The 15,257-nt window shown below is 44.1% G+C and overlaps 1 protein-coding gene across 4 annotated transcripts in view; it reads left to right on the plus strand.

Moving 5' to 3' along the window:
* Positions 1-15,257, plus strand: part of LOC139548283 (roundabout homolog 2-like) — a 619,120-nt gene that overhangs the window by 154,121 nt on the left and 449,742 nt on the right. The gene's annotated exons all lie outside the window — the stretch shown is intronic.

A 15,257-nucleotide genomic window follows, 5' to 3' on the forward strand; every position in this document is an offset into this window, starting at 1 on the left:
AACACTAGAGATGCTCTAGTAGTACAGTAACACTAGAGATGCCTGTAGTACAGTAACACTAGAGATGCTCTAGTAGTACAGTAACACTAGAGATGCTCTAGTAGTACAGTAACACTAGAGATGCCTGTAGTACAGTAACACTAGAGATGTCTGTAGTACAGTAACACTAGAGATGTCTGTAGTACAGTAACACTAGAGATGTCTGTAGTACAGTAACACTAGAGATGTCTGTAGCACAGTAACACTAGAGATGCTCTAGTAGTACAGTAACACTAGAGATGCTCTAGTAGTACAGTAACACTAGAGATGCCTGTAGTACAGTAACACTAGAGATGACAGTAGTAGTACAGTAACACTAGAGATGTCTGTAGCACAGTAACACTAGAGATGCTCTAGTAGTACAGTAACACTAGAGATGCTCTAGTAGTACAGTAACACTAGAGATGCTCTAGTAGTACAGTAACACTAGAGATGCTCTAGTAGTACAGTAACACTAGAGATGCTCTAGTAGCACAGTAACACTAGAGATGCTCTAGTAGTACAGTAACACTAGAGATGCTCTAGTAGTACAGTAACACTAGAGATGCTCTAGTAGTACAGTAACACTAGATATGCTCTAGTAGCACAGTAACACTAGAGATGCTCTAGTAGTACAGTAACACTAGAGATGCTCTAGTAGCACAGTAACACTAGAGATGCTCTAGTAGCACAGTAACACTAGAGATGCTCTAGTAGTACAGTAACACTAGAGATGCTCTAGTAGCACAGTAACACTAGAGATGCTCTAGTAGTACAGTAACACTAGAGATGCTCTAGTAGCACAGTAACACTAGAGATGCTCTAGTAGCACAGTAACACTAGAGATGCCTGTAGTACAGTAACACTAGAGATGCTCTAGTAGTACAGTAACACTAGAGATGCTCTAGTAGCACAGTAACACTAGAGATGACTGTAGCACAGTAACACTAGAGATGCTCTAGTAGTACAGTAACACTAGAGATGACTGTAGTACAGTAACACTAGAGATGCTCTAGTAGTACAGTAACACTAGAAATGACAGTAGTACAGTAACACTAGAGATGCTCTAGTAGTACAGTAACACTAGAAATGACAGTAGTACAGTAACACTAGAGATGCCTGTAGTACAGTAACACTAGAGATGCCTGTAGTACAGTAACACTAGAGATGCCTGTAGTACAGTAACACTAGAGATGCCTGTAGTACAGTAACACTAGAGATGTCTGTAGTACAGTAACACTAGAGATGTCTGTAGTACAGTAACACTAGAGATGCCTGTAGTACAGTAACACTAGAGATGCTCTAGTAGTACAGTAACACTAGAGATGCTCTAGTAGTACAGTAACACTAGAGATGCTCTAGTAGTACAGTAACACTAGAGATGCCTGTAGTACAGTAACACTAGAGATGCTCTAGTAGTACAGTAACACTAGAGATGCCTGTAGTACAGTAACACTAGAGATGCTCTAGTAGTACAGTAACACTAGAGATGCCTGTAGTACAGTAACACTAGAGATGCTCTAGTAGTACAGTAACACTAGAGATGCTCTAGTAGTACAGTAACACTAGAGATGCCTGTAGTACAGTAACACTAGAGATGCTCTAGTAGTACAGTAACACTAGAGATGCTCTAGTAGTACAGTAACACTAGAGATGCTCTAGTAGTACAGTAACACTAGAGATGACTGTAGTACAGTAACACTAGAGATGCCTGTAGTACAGTAACACTAGAGATGCCTGTAGTACAGTAACACTAGAGATGCCTGTAGTACAGTAACACTAGAGATGCCTGTAGTACAGTAACACTAGAGATGCCTGTAGTACAGTAACACTAGAGATGCCTGTAGTACAGTAACACTAGAGATGTCTGTAGTACAGTAACACTAGAGATGTCTGTAGTACAGTAACACTAGAGATGTCTGTAGTACAGTAACACTAGAGATGCCTGTAGTACAGTAACACTAGAGATGCTCTAGTAGTACAGTAACACTAGAGATGCCTGTAGTACAGTAACACTAGAGATGCTCTAGTAGCACAGTAACACTAGAGATGCTCTAGTAGTACAGTAACACTAGAGATGCCTGTAGTACAGTAACACTAGAGATGCTCTAGTAGCACAGTAACACTAGAGATGCTCTAGTAGTACAGTAACACTAGAGATGTCTGTAGTACAGTAACACTAGAGATGCTCTAGTAGCACAGTAACACTAGAGATGCTCTAGTAGTACAGTAACACTAGAGATGCCTGTAGTACAGTAACACTAGAGATGTCTGTAGTACAGTAACACTAGAGATGCTCTAGTAGTACAGTAACACTAGAGATGTCTGTAGTACAGTAACACTAGAGATGCTCTAGTAGCACAGTAACACTAGAGATGCTCTAGTAATACAGTAACACTAGAGATGCCTGTAGTACAGTAACACTAGAGATGTCTGTAGTACAGTAACACTAGAGATGCCTGTAGTACAGTAACACTAGAGATGCTCTAGTAGTACAGTAACACTAGAGATGCTCTAGTAGTACAGTAACACTAGAGATGCCTGTAGTACAGTAACACTAGAGATGCCTGTAGTACAGTAACACTAGAGATGCTCTAGTAGTACAGTAACACTAGAGATGCTCTAGTAGTACAGTAACACTAGAGATGCTCTAGTAGTACAGTAACACTAGAGATGCCTGTAGTACAGTAACACTAAAAATGCTCTAGTAGTACAGTAACACTAGAGATGCCTGTAGTACAGTAACACTAGAGATGCTCTAGTAGTACAGTAACACTAGAGATGCCTGTAGTACAGTAACACTAGAGATGCTCTAGTAGTACAGTAACACTAGAGATGCTCTAGTAGTACAGTAACACTAGAGATGCCTGTAGTACAGTAACACTAGAGATGCTCTAGTAGTAAAGTAACACTAGAGATGCTCTAGTAGTACAGTAACACTAGAGATGCTCTAGTAGTACAGTAACACTAGAGATGCCTGTAGTACAGTAACACTAGAGATGCCTGTAGTACAGTAACACTAGAGATGCCTGTAGTACAGTAACACTAGAGATGCCTGTAGTACAGTAACACTAGAGATGCCTGTAGTACAGTAACACTAGAGATGCCTGTAGTACAGTAACACTAGAGATGCCTGTAGTACAGTAACACTAGAGATGTCTGTAGTACAGTAACACTAGAGATGTCTGTAGTACAGTAACACTAGAGATGTCTGTAGTACAGTAACACTAGAGATGCCTGTAGTACAGTAACACTAGAGATGCTCTAGTAGTACAGTAACACTAGAGATGCCTGTAGTACAGTAACACTAGAGATGCTCTAGTAGCACAGTAACACTAGAGATGCTCTAGTAGTACAGTAACACTAGAGATGCCTGTAGTACAGTAACACTAGAGATGCTCTAGTAGCACAGTAACACTAGAGATGCTCTAGTAGTACAGTAACACTAGAGATGTCTGTAGTACAGTAACACTAGAGATGCTCTAGTAGCACAGTAACACTAGAGATGCTCTAGTAGTACAGTAACACTAGAGATGCCTGTAGTACAGTAACACTAGAGATGTCTGTAGTACAGTAACACTAGAGATGCTCTAGTAGTACAGTAACACTAGAGATGTCTGTAGTACAGTAACACTAGAGATGCTCTAGTAGCACAGTAACACTAGAGATGCTCTAGTAATACAGTAACACTAGAGATGCCTGTAGTACAGTAACACTAGAGATGTCTGTAGTACAGTAACACTAGAGATGCCTGTAGTACAGTAACACTAGAGATGCTCTAGTAGTACAGTAACACTAGAGATGCTCTAGTAGTACAGTAACACTAGAGATGCCTGTAGTACAGTAACACTAGAGATGTCTGTAGTACAGTAACACTAGAGATGTCTGTAGTACAGTAACACTAGAGATGTCTGTAGTACAGTAACACTAGAGATGCCTGTAGTACAGTAACACTAGAGATGCTCTAGTAGTACAGTAACACTAGAGATGCTCTAGTAGTACAGTAACACTAGAGATGTCTGTAGTACAGTAACACTAGAGATGCTCTAGTAGCACAGTAACACTAGAGATGCTCTAGTAATACAGTAACACTAGAGATGCCTGTAGTACAGTAACACTAGAGATGTCTGTAGTACAGTAACACTAGAGATGTCTGTAGTACAGTAACACTAGAGATGCCTGTAGTACAGTAACACTAGATTTGTCTGTAGTACAGTAACACTAGAGATGTCTGTAGTACAGTAACACTAGAGATGCTCTAGTAGTACAGTAACACTAGAGATGCTCTAGTAGTACAGTAACACTAGAGATGCCTGTAGTACAGTAACACTAGAGATGCCTGTAGTACAGTAACACTAGAGATGCCTGTAGTACAGTAACACTAGAGATGTCTGTAGTACAGTAACACTAGAGATGCTCTAGTAGTACAGTAACACTAGAGATGCCTGTAGTACAGTAACACTAGAGATGTCTGTAGTACAGTAACACTAGAGATGCTCTAGTAGTACAGTAACACTAGAGATGCCTGTAGTACAGTAACACTAGAGATGCTCTAGTAGTACAGTAACACTAGAGATGCTCTAGTAGTACAGTAACACTAGAGATGCCTGTAGTACAGTAACACTAGAGATGTCTGTAGTACAGTAACACTAGAGATGTCTGTAGTACAGTAACACTAGAGATGTCTGTAGTACAGTAACACTAGAGATGTCTGTAGCACAGTAACACTAGAGATGCTCTAGTAGTACAGTAACACTAGAGATGCTCTAGTAGTACAGTAACACTAGAGATGCCTGTAGTACAGTAACACTAGAGATGACAGTAGTAGTACAGTAACACTAGAGATGTCTGTAGCACAGTAACACTAGAGATGCTCTAGTAGTACAGTAACACTAGAGATGCTCTAGTAGTACAGTAACACTAGAGATGCTCTAGTAGTACAGTAACACTAGAGATGCTCTAGTAGTACAGTAACACTAGAGATGCTCTAGTAGCACAGTAACACTAGAGATGCTCTAGTAGTACAGTAACACTAGAGATGCTCTAGTAGTACAGTAACACTAGAGATGCTCTAGTAGTACAGTAACACTAGATATGCTCTAGTAGCACAGTAACACTAGAGATGCTCTAGTAGTACAGTAACACTAGAGATGCTCTAGTAGCACAGTAACACTAGAGATGCTCTAGTAGCACAGTAACACTAGAGATGCTCTAGTAGCACAGTAACACTAGAGATGCTCTAGTAGTACAGTAACACTAGAGATGCTCTAGTAGCACAGTAACACTAGAGATGCTCTAGTAGTACAGTAACACTAGAGATGCTCTAGTAGCACAGTAACACTAGAGATGCTCTAGTAGCACAGTAACACTAGAGATGCCTGTAGTACAGTAACACTAGAGATGCTCTAGTAGTACAGTAACACTAGAGATGCTCTAGTAGCACAGTAACACTAGAGATGACTGTAGCACAGTAACACTAGAGATGCTCTAGTAGTACAGTAACACTAGAGATGACTGTAGTACAGTAACACTAGAGATGCTCTAGTAGTACAGTAACACTAGAAATGACAGTAGTACAGTAACACTAGAGATGCTCTAGTAGTACAGTAACACTAGAAATGACAGTAGTACAGTAACACTAGAGATGCCTGTAGTACAGTAACACTAGAGATGCCTGTAGTACAGTAACACTAGAGATGCCTGTAGTACAGTAACACTAGAAATGACAGTAGTACAGTAACACTAGAGATGCCTGTAGTACAGTAACACTAGAGATGCCTGTAGTACAGTAACACTAGAAATGACAGTAGTACAGTAACACTAGAGATGCCTGTAGTACAGTAACACTAGAAATGACAGTAGTACAGTAACACTAGAGATGCCTGTAGTACAGTAACACTAGAGATGCCTGTAGTACAGTAACACTAGAGATGCCTGTAGTACAGTAACACTAGAGATGCCTGTAGTACAGTAACACTAGAGATGACTGTAGTACAGTAACACTAGAGATGCTCTAGTAGTACAGTAACACTAGAGATGCCTGTAGTACAGTAACACTAGAGATGCCTGTAGTACAGTAACACTAGAGATGCCTGTAGTACAGTAACACTAGAGATGCCTGTAGTACAGTAACACTAGAGATGCCTGTAGTACAGTAACACTAGAGATGCTCTTGTAGTACAGTAACACTAGAGATGCCTGTAGTACAGTAACACTAGAGATGCTCTAGTAGTACAGTAACACTAGAGATGCCTGTAGTACAGTAACACTAGAGATGCCTGTAGTACAGTAACACTAGAGATGCCTGTAGTACAGTAACACTAGAGATGCCTGTAGTACAGTAACACTAGAGATGCCTGTAGTACAGTAACACTAGAGATGCCTGTAGTACAGTAACACTAGAGATGCCTGTAGTACAGTAACACTAGAGATGTCTGTAGTACAGTAACACTAGAGATGCCTGTAGTACAGTAACACTAGAGATGCCTGTAGTACAGTAACACTAGAGATGCTCTTGTAGTACAGGAAACCGTTTGTGTTTTGATAGCAGGCTTGAAATATAAATCATCACAACCCCTGAACGCCAGACCAATTGGATCTGCCATTTGATCAATGTTCATTGAAACCCAAATCAAATCTTGTCTTTGTCCACACTTTGATTCAGCTGTCATTGCCACTATCTAGCTTCAGCCCAACCAATTAACCTCATTAATTGTCAGGGAGGTTTGAGGATTGTGGGGTCTGAAATCCTGTTTGTCGCGTCTACGTCCCTGGTGGTGTTTTGCTGCCTTTGAGCAGTGGGAGGAGCTGCAGAGAGGGCAGAGGATCAGACCTTGTGTGTGTGTGTGTGTGTGTGTGTGTGTGTGTGTGTGTGTGTGTGTGTGTGTGTGTGTGTGTGTGTGTGTGTGTGTGTGTGTGTGTGTGTGTGTGTGTGTGTGTGTGTGTGTGTGTGTGTGTGTGTGTGTGTGTGTGTGTGTGTGTGTGTGTGTGTGAGAGAGACATGGGTTAACATTCTCAGAGGAATAGCTCCCTACACACTCTAATTTTCTCTTTAACGCAGCCTTAAAACTCTATACAAAACTATATGCATGTAAATGTCTTCCCATCATTCCCCCTTTAATGGACCCTTTCATTCTGGCTTTATAGAGCGGATTATCCACTAATTGCTTTGAGTCCTACATGTAAGGCCAACCTGCGGTGGGGATCTGCTGCGTAACATCTCCTCACTTCAATGACACTCCACCGCCACCTCCTCTACTTCTACCACTACCTCCACCCCCACCACTACCTCCACCCCCACCACTACCTCCACCCCCACCACTACCTCCACCCCCACCGCTACCTTCACCGCCACCTCCTCTACCTCTACCTCCACCCCCACCACTACCTCCACCCCCACCACTACCTCCACCCCACCACTACCTCCACCCCCACCACTACCTCCACCCCCACCACTACCTGCACCGCCACCTCCTCTACCTCTACCTCCACCACTACCTCCACCCCCACCACTACCTCCACCCCCACCACTACCTGCACCGCCACCTCCTCTACTTCTACCTCCACCCCCACCACTACCTCCACCCCCACCTGCTCTACTTCTATCTCCACCCCCACCACTACCTCCACCCCCACCACTACCTCCACCGCCACCTCATCTACTTCTACCTCCACCCCCACCACTACCTCCACCCCCACCTGCTCTACTTCTATCTCCACCCCCACCACTACCTCCACCCCCACCACTACCTCCACCGCCACCTCATCTACTTCTACCTCCACCCCCACCACTACCTCCACCCCCACCTGCTCTACTTCTACCTCCACCCCCACCACTACCTGCACCGTCACCGCCACCTCCTCTACCACTACCACTACCTCCACCGCCACCTCCTCTACCACTACCACTACCACTACCTCCACCGCCACCTCCTCTACCACTACCACTACCTCCACCGCCACCTCCTCTACCACTACCACTACCTCCACCGCCACCTCCTCTACCACTACCACTACCACTACCTCCACCGCCACCTCCTCTACCACTACCACTACCACTACCTCCACCCCCACCACTACCTCCACCGCCACCTCCTCTACCACTACCACTACCTCCACCCCCACCACTACCGCCACCGCCACCTCCTCTACCTCTACCTCCACCCCCACAACTACCTGCACATATGGGTGTAGAGATGGAAGTGAAGGTGGAAGTGGAGTAGAGTTTGAATGATAAACCGAAAATTACAGAGGTGGCGGTGGGGGTGGGGGCAGAAGTGGGGGCAGGGGGGCGGAGGTAGTGGCAGAGGCGGGGGCAGAGGTGGGGGCAGAGGTGGGGGCGGAGGTAGGTGTGGGGATGGGGCGGTGGGGATGGAGGTTGGGGCAGGGGCCCACCCCCACCACTACCTGCACAGCCACTGCCACCGCCAGCTCTACCTCTACCTCTACCTGCACCATCACCCCCACCCCCACCACCATCTCCGCCCCTGCCCCAACCTCCATCCCCACCGACACCTCTACCTACCCACCCCCACCGCCACCCCCATCTCTACCTCCACTACTACTTCCGCCCCTGCCACCTCCTCCGTCCCCACCGCCACCTCCGCCCCTGCCCCCACCTCCGCCCCCACCACAACCTCCGCCTCCACCCCAACCGACACCTCCACCTCCGCACCCACCGCCACCTCCGCCCCCACCTCCGCCCCATCCCCACACCTACCTCCGCCCCTGCCACCACCTCCGCCGCCACCTCCACCTCTGCCCCCACCTCCGCCCCATCCCCACACCTACTTCTGCCCCCACTGACACCCCCACCGACACCCCCACCGACACCCCCACCTCCGCCCCATCCCCACACCTACTTCTGCCCCCACCGACACCCCCACCTCTGCCCCCACTTCCGCCACTGCCTCCGCCCCCTTGCCCCCACTTCTGCCTCCACCTCCGCCCCCACCGACATCCCACACCTACCTCTGTAATTTTCGGTTTATCATTCAAACTCTATTCCACTTCCACCTTCACCTCCACCTCTACACCCACAGATGTGGCCAACAGGGATGAGAACTGAGCTGTGGGCCAGTCTGTCTCCATTGAGTTAGGTAATGCAGTCCAATCAGATGTGATGGACAGATCACAAAAAGTATTTCTCTCTACTCCACACTCTCTTCAACTGTCTGGCTGACATGATTGTATTTTTTTCAGTGCTTGAACGATGTGAATTTATCATTTGTCTTGTGTGTGTGTGTGTGTGTGTGTGTGTGTTTGTGTGAGGTGATTGCACTGCATGAATTGAGATGTACATTAGAGAAACAATTACTGTTAGGGGACGTGGGCCCCGGGGGGTGCTGACACTGACACCAGATGGATAGTACACTGGGGGAGACAACTAGCTGTTTGTGTGTGTGTGCGCGTGCATGTGTGTGTGTGTGTGTGTGAGAGATGCTGTAGCAGCGGCAGGTCAGTTGGACGGGAGCTGGTGGTGGTAGTATTGTATTCATAGTGTTCTTCCATAGTGTTCTTCCACCAGAGGTCCGACACATTGAGTGTGAGTGTACAGCTGTTGGCTTTTAATCTGCTGCACTAACTAAGGTCGGTGATACAGTTCTGGTGAGTGATAGAGGAATAAATGTGTGCAGAATGCAGATACAAATGAAAAGTTAATGTCTGTGCAGAGTGCTGAAACGGAAGCTCTGATGAAAATAACAATGGCTTGTGGATAGCTGTTAAACTCTGGGACTGGGTCTATAGTGTATAGTGGGAACAGACACATGAGTAGCATGTGAAAACCCCCTCTGACATCATATCTAGCTGTCTGGATGCCAAGGATGCAGGGTTCTTCTGCTCATTATTTCTCCAGTTGTACTCTGGTCTGCAGCTCTCTGGACGATACTGTAGTCTGCTATTGAATTGTATTGATTCCAGGGGACCATTTTTTAAGTCTTTGTTTTAACTTGGGACTATTTTGCTGAAAATATGACTGGTCATTTATCATTGTCCAGAGAACGATCACACCATTAGACACTATTTGACTTTCCGGTTGCATTGTTCTCTAGATATTGTCCTCTTACTTTCATTTACTTATTTTTTATACCAAAGAATGAAATGCTTGGTAACTGGTGAATCTTGATATTTTTTTATATGAAAATACAATTGTGCTCAATTTCCATGTTCTGAAACAAGGCAGTGAGTGTAATATGTCTCTACTCTGTAGTATATACAGTGGCTTGCAAAAGTATTCACCCTCCTTGGCATTTTTTCTATTTTGTTGCCTTACAACCTGGAATTAAAAGGTCTTTTTGGGGGGTTTGTATCATTTGATTTACACAACATGCCTACCACTTTGAAGATGCAAAATATGTTTTTATTGTGAAACAAACAAGAAATAAGACAAAAAAACATAAAACTTGAGCGTGCATAACTATTCACCCCCCCAAAGTCAATACTTTGTAGAAACACCTTTTGCAGCAATTACAGCTGCAAGTCTCTTGGGGTATGTCTCTATACGCTTGGCACATCTAGCCACTGGGATATTTACCCATCCTTCAAGGCAAAACTGCTCCAGCTCCTTCAAGTTGGATGGGTTCCGCTGGTGTACAGCAATCTTTAAGTCATACCACAGCTTCTCAATTGGATTGAGGTCTGGGCTTTGACTAGGCCATTCCAAGACATTCAAATGTTTCCCCTTAAAACTTCTTCTGGCTGCAAGCCCGACGTCGGTACACTTATGACAACAGCCAGCTCAAGTGCATGGCGCGAAATTCAAAATATATTTTTTAGAAATATTTAACTTTCACACATTAACAAGTCCAATACAGCATTTGAAAGATAAACATCTTGTGAATCCAGCCAACATGTCCGATTTTTTAAATGTTTTACAGCGAAAACACCACGTATATTTATGTTAGCTCACCACCAAATACAAAAAAGGACAGACATTTTTCACAGCACAGGTAGCATGCACAAAACCAACATAACTAACCAAGATCTAACCAAGAAACAACTTCATCAGATGACAGTCCTATAACATGTTACACAATAAATGTATGTTTTGTTCGAAAAATCTGCATATTTGAGGTATAAATCAGTTTTACATTGCTGCTACCATCACAGCTACCGTCAGAAATAGCACCGAAGCAGCCAGAGTAAATACAGACACCAACGTCAAATACCTAAATACTCATCATAAAACATTTCTGAAAAATACATGGTGGACAGCAAATGAAAGACAGGCATCTTGTGATTCCAGCCAATATTTCCGATTTATTAAGTGTTTTACAGCGAAAACACAATATAGCATTATATTAGCTTACCACAATAGCCAGAAACACAAGCCATTTCCCAGCAGCAAAAGTTAGCGATCGTAACAAACCAGCAAAAGATATATAATTTTTGACTAACCTTGATAAGCTTCATCAGATGACAGTCCTATAACATCAGGTTATACATACACTTATGTTTTGTTCGAAAATGTGCATATTTAGAGCTGAAATCAGTGGTTATACATTGTGCTAACATAGCATCTTTTTCCCACAACGTCCGGATATTTATCTGACACTCACATATTCTGACCAAATAACTATTTATAAACATGACAAAAAAATACATGTTGTATAAGAAATGATAGATACACTAGCTCTTAATGCAATCGCAGTGTTAGAATTCTAAAAATAACTTCATTACGACATAAGGCTTACGTTATGGCGAGATAGTGCCCAAAACCTGGGCCCAAAACTAATAGTACACAGTTCGACAGATATATGAAATAGCATCATAAAATGGGTCCTACTTTTGATGAGCTTCCATCAGAATGTTGTACAAGGGGTCCTTTGTCCAGAACAATCGTTGTTTGGATTTAGAACGTCCTCTTCTCCAGTCAATTAGCACAGAAAGCTAGCAAAGTGGCGCGAAGCTCTCCTTCCTGAACATACGCAGACAAAGCAACACGCCTAACGTCCCGAAGAAATTTCAATAATCTAATAAAACTATATTGAAAAAACATACTTTACGATGATATTGTCACATGTATCAAAGAAAATCAAAGCCGGAGATAGTAGTCGCCTATAACGACAGCTTTCCAGAAGGCAATTCCAGGTCCATCCTCGCACTTTCCAGAAAACAGGAAATGGGGGACACGTCATTCCAAGAGGATTTATTCCACCTCAGACCAAGATAATCACTCCATTTCTTCTCTCACTGCCTCTTGACATCTAGTGAAAGGTGTATGACGTGCATGTATACTAATACGTATCATGCCCATTTATAGGCAGGCCCTAGAACAGAGCATCGTTTTCAGACTTTCCACTTCCTGGTCAGGAAGTTTGTTGCCAAATGAGTTCTGTTTTACTCACAGATATAATTCAAACGGTTTTAGAAACTAGAGAGTGTTTTCTATCCAATAGTAATAATAATATGCATATTGTACGAGCAAGAATTGAGTACGAGGCCGTTTGAAATGGGCACCTTTTATCAGAGCTACTCAATACTGCCCCTGCAGCCCAAACAGGTTAAAACACTCGAGTTATGGTTTAGCAGTATGCTTAGGTCATTGTCTTGCTGGAAGGTGAACCTCCATCCCAGTCTCAAAATTCTGGAAGACTGAAAAAAGGTTTCCCTCAAGAATTTCCCTGTATTTGGCGCCACCCATCATTCCTTCATTTCAGACCAGTTTACCAGTCCCTGTCGATGAAAAACATCCCCACAGCATGATGCTGCCACCAGCATACTTCACTTCTCGGGGTGATGAGCGGTGTTGGGTTTGAGCCAGACAAAGCGTTTTCCTTGTTGGCCAAAAAGTTAAATTTTAGTCTCATCTAACCAGAGTAGCTTCTTCCATATGTTTGGAGAGTCTCCCACATGCCTTTTGGCGAACACCAAACGTTTTTGCTTATTTTTTTCTTTAAGCAATGGCTTTTTTCTGGCCACTCTTCCGTAAAGCCCAGCTCTGTGGAGTGTATGGCTTAAAGTGGTCCAATGGACAGATACCTCAATCTCCGTTGTGGAGCTTTGTAACTCCTTCAGGGTTATCTTTGGTCTCTTTGTTGCCTTTCTGATTCATGCCCTCCTTGCCTGGTCCGTGAGTTTTGGTGGGTGGCCCTCTCTTGGCAGGTTTGATCTGGTGTCATATTCTTTTTCCATTTTTTTAATAATGGATTTAATGGTGCTCCGTGGGATGTTCAAAGTTTCTGATATTTTTTTACAACCCAACTCTGATCTCTACTTCTCCACAACTTTGTCCCTGACCTGTTTGGAGAGCTCCTTGGTCTTCATGGTGCCTTTTGCTTGGAGATGCCCCTTGCTTAGTGCTGTTGCAGACTCTGGGGCCTTTCAGAACAGGTGTATATATATATTGTTTTATTTTTTTCACCTTTATTTAACAAGGTAGGCTAGTTGAGAAAAAGTTCTCATTTGCAACTGTGACCTGGCCAAGATAAAGCAAAGCAGTTCGACACATACAACAACACAGAGTTACACATGGAAGAAACAAACATACAATCAATAATACAGTAGAAAAGTCTATATACAGCATGTGCAAATGAGGTAGGATAAGGGAGGTAAGGTGATAAATAGGCCATGGTGGCGAAGTAAATACAATATACCAATTAAACACTGGAATGGTAGAATGTGCAGAAGATGATTGAGCAAGTAGAGATACTGAGGCGCAAAGGAGCAAGATGAGTAAATAAATACAGTATGGGGATAAGGTAGATTGGATGGGCTATTTACAGATGGGCTATGTACAGGTGCAGTGATCTGTGAGCTGCTCTGACAGCTGGTGTTTAAAGCTAGCGAGGGAGGTAAGAGTCTACAGCTTTATTGATTTTTGCAGTTCGTTCCAGTCATTGGCAGCAGAGAACTGGAAGGAGAGGCGGCCAAAGGAAGAATTGGCTTTGGGGTGACCAGTGAGATATACCTGTTGGAGCGCGTGCTATGGGTGGGTGCTGCCATGATGACCAGTGAGCTGAGATAAGGCGGGGCTTTACCTAGCAGAGACTTGTAGATGACCTGGAGCCAGTGGGTTTGGTGACGAGTATGAAGCGAGGGCCAGCCAACGAGCTCGTACAGGTCGCTGTGGTGGGTAGTATATGGGGCTTTGGTGACAAAACGGATGGCACTGTGATAGACTGCATTCAATTTGTTGAGTAGAGTGTTGGAGGATATTTTGTGAATGACATCGCCGAAGTCGAGGATTGGTAGGATGGTCAGTTTTACGAGGGTATGTTTGGCAGCATGAGTGAAGGATGCTTTGTTGCGAAATAGGAAGCTGATTCTAGATTGGATTTTGGATTGGAGATGTTCAATGTGGGTCTGGAAGGAGAGTTTACAATCTAGCCAGACATCTAGGTGTTTGTAGATGTCCACATATTCTAAGTCAGAACCGTCCAGATTAGTGATGCTGGACGGGCAGGCAGGTGCGGGCAGCGATCGGTTGAAGAGCATGCATTTAGTTTTACTTGCATTTAAGAGCAGTTGGAGGCCACGGAAGGAGAGTTGGCATTGAAGCTCGTCTGGAGGTTAGTTAACACAGTGTCCAAAGAAGGGTCAGAGGTATACAGAATGGTGTCGTCTGCGTAGAGGTGGATCAAAGAATCACCAGCAGCAAGAGCAACAACATTGTTGTGTATGGAGAAGAGAGTCGTCCGAGAATTGAACCCTGTGGCACCCCCATAGAGACTGCCAGATGTTAGGACAACAGGCCCTCCGATTTGACACACTGAACTCTGTCAGAGAAGTAGTTGGTGAACCAGGCGAGGCAATCATTTGAGAAACCAAGGCTGATGAGTCTGCCGATAAGAATGTGGTGATTGACAGAGTCGAAAGCCTTAGCCAGGTCGATGAATACGGCTGCACAGTAATGTCTCTTATCGATGGCGGTTATGATATCATTTAGGACCTTGAGCGTGGCTGAGGTGCACCCATGACCAGCTCTGAAACCAGATTTCATAGCGGAGAAGGTATGGTGGGATTTGAAATGGTCGGTAATCTGTTTGTTAACTTGGCTTTCGAAGACCTTAGAAATGTAGGGTCGAATAGATATAGGTCTGTAGCAGTTTGGGTCTAGAGTGTCTCCCCCTTTGAAGAGGGGGTTGACCGCGGCAGCTTTCCAATCTGTGTGTATGTCAGACGAAAAGAAAGAGAGGTTGAACATGCTAGTAATAGGGGTTGCAACAATTTCAGCAGATCATTTTAGAAATTGAGGGTCCAGATTCTTTGGCCCTGCTGATTTGCAGGGGTCCAGATTT

Source organism: Salvelinus alpinus, chromosome 21 (assembly GCF_045679555.1).
Source record: "Salvelinus alpinus chromosome 21, SLU_Salpinus.1, whole genome shotgun sequence".
Classification (NCBI taxonomy): domain Eukaryota; kingdom Metazoa; phylum Chordata; class Actinopteri; order Salmoniformes; family Salmonidae; genus Salvelinus; species Salvelinus alpinus.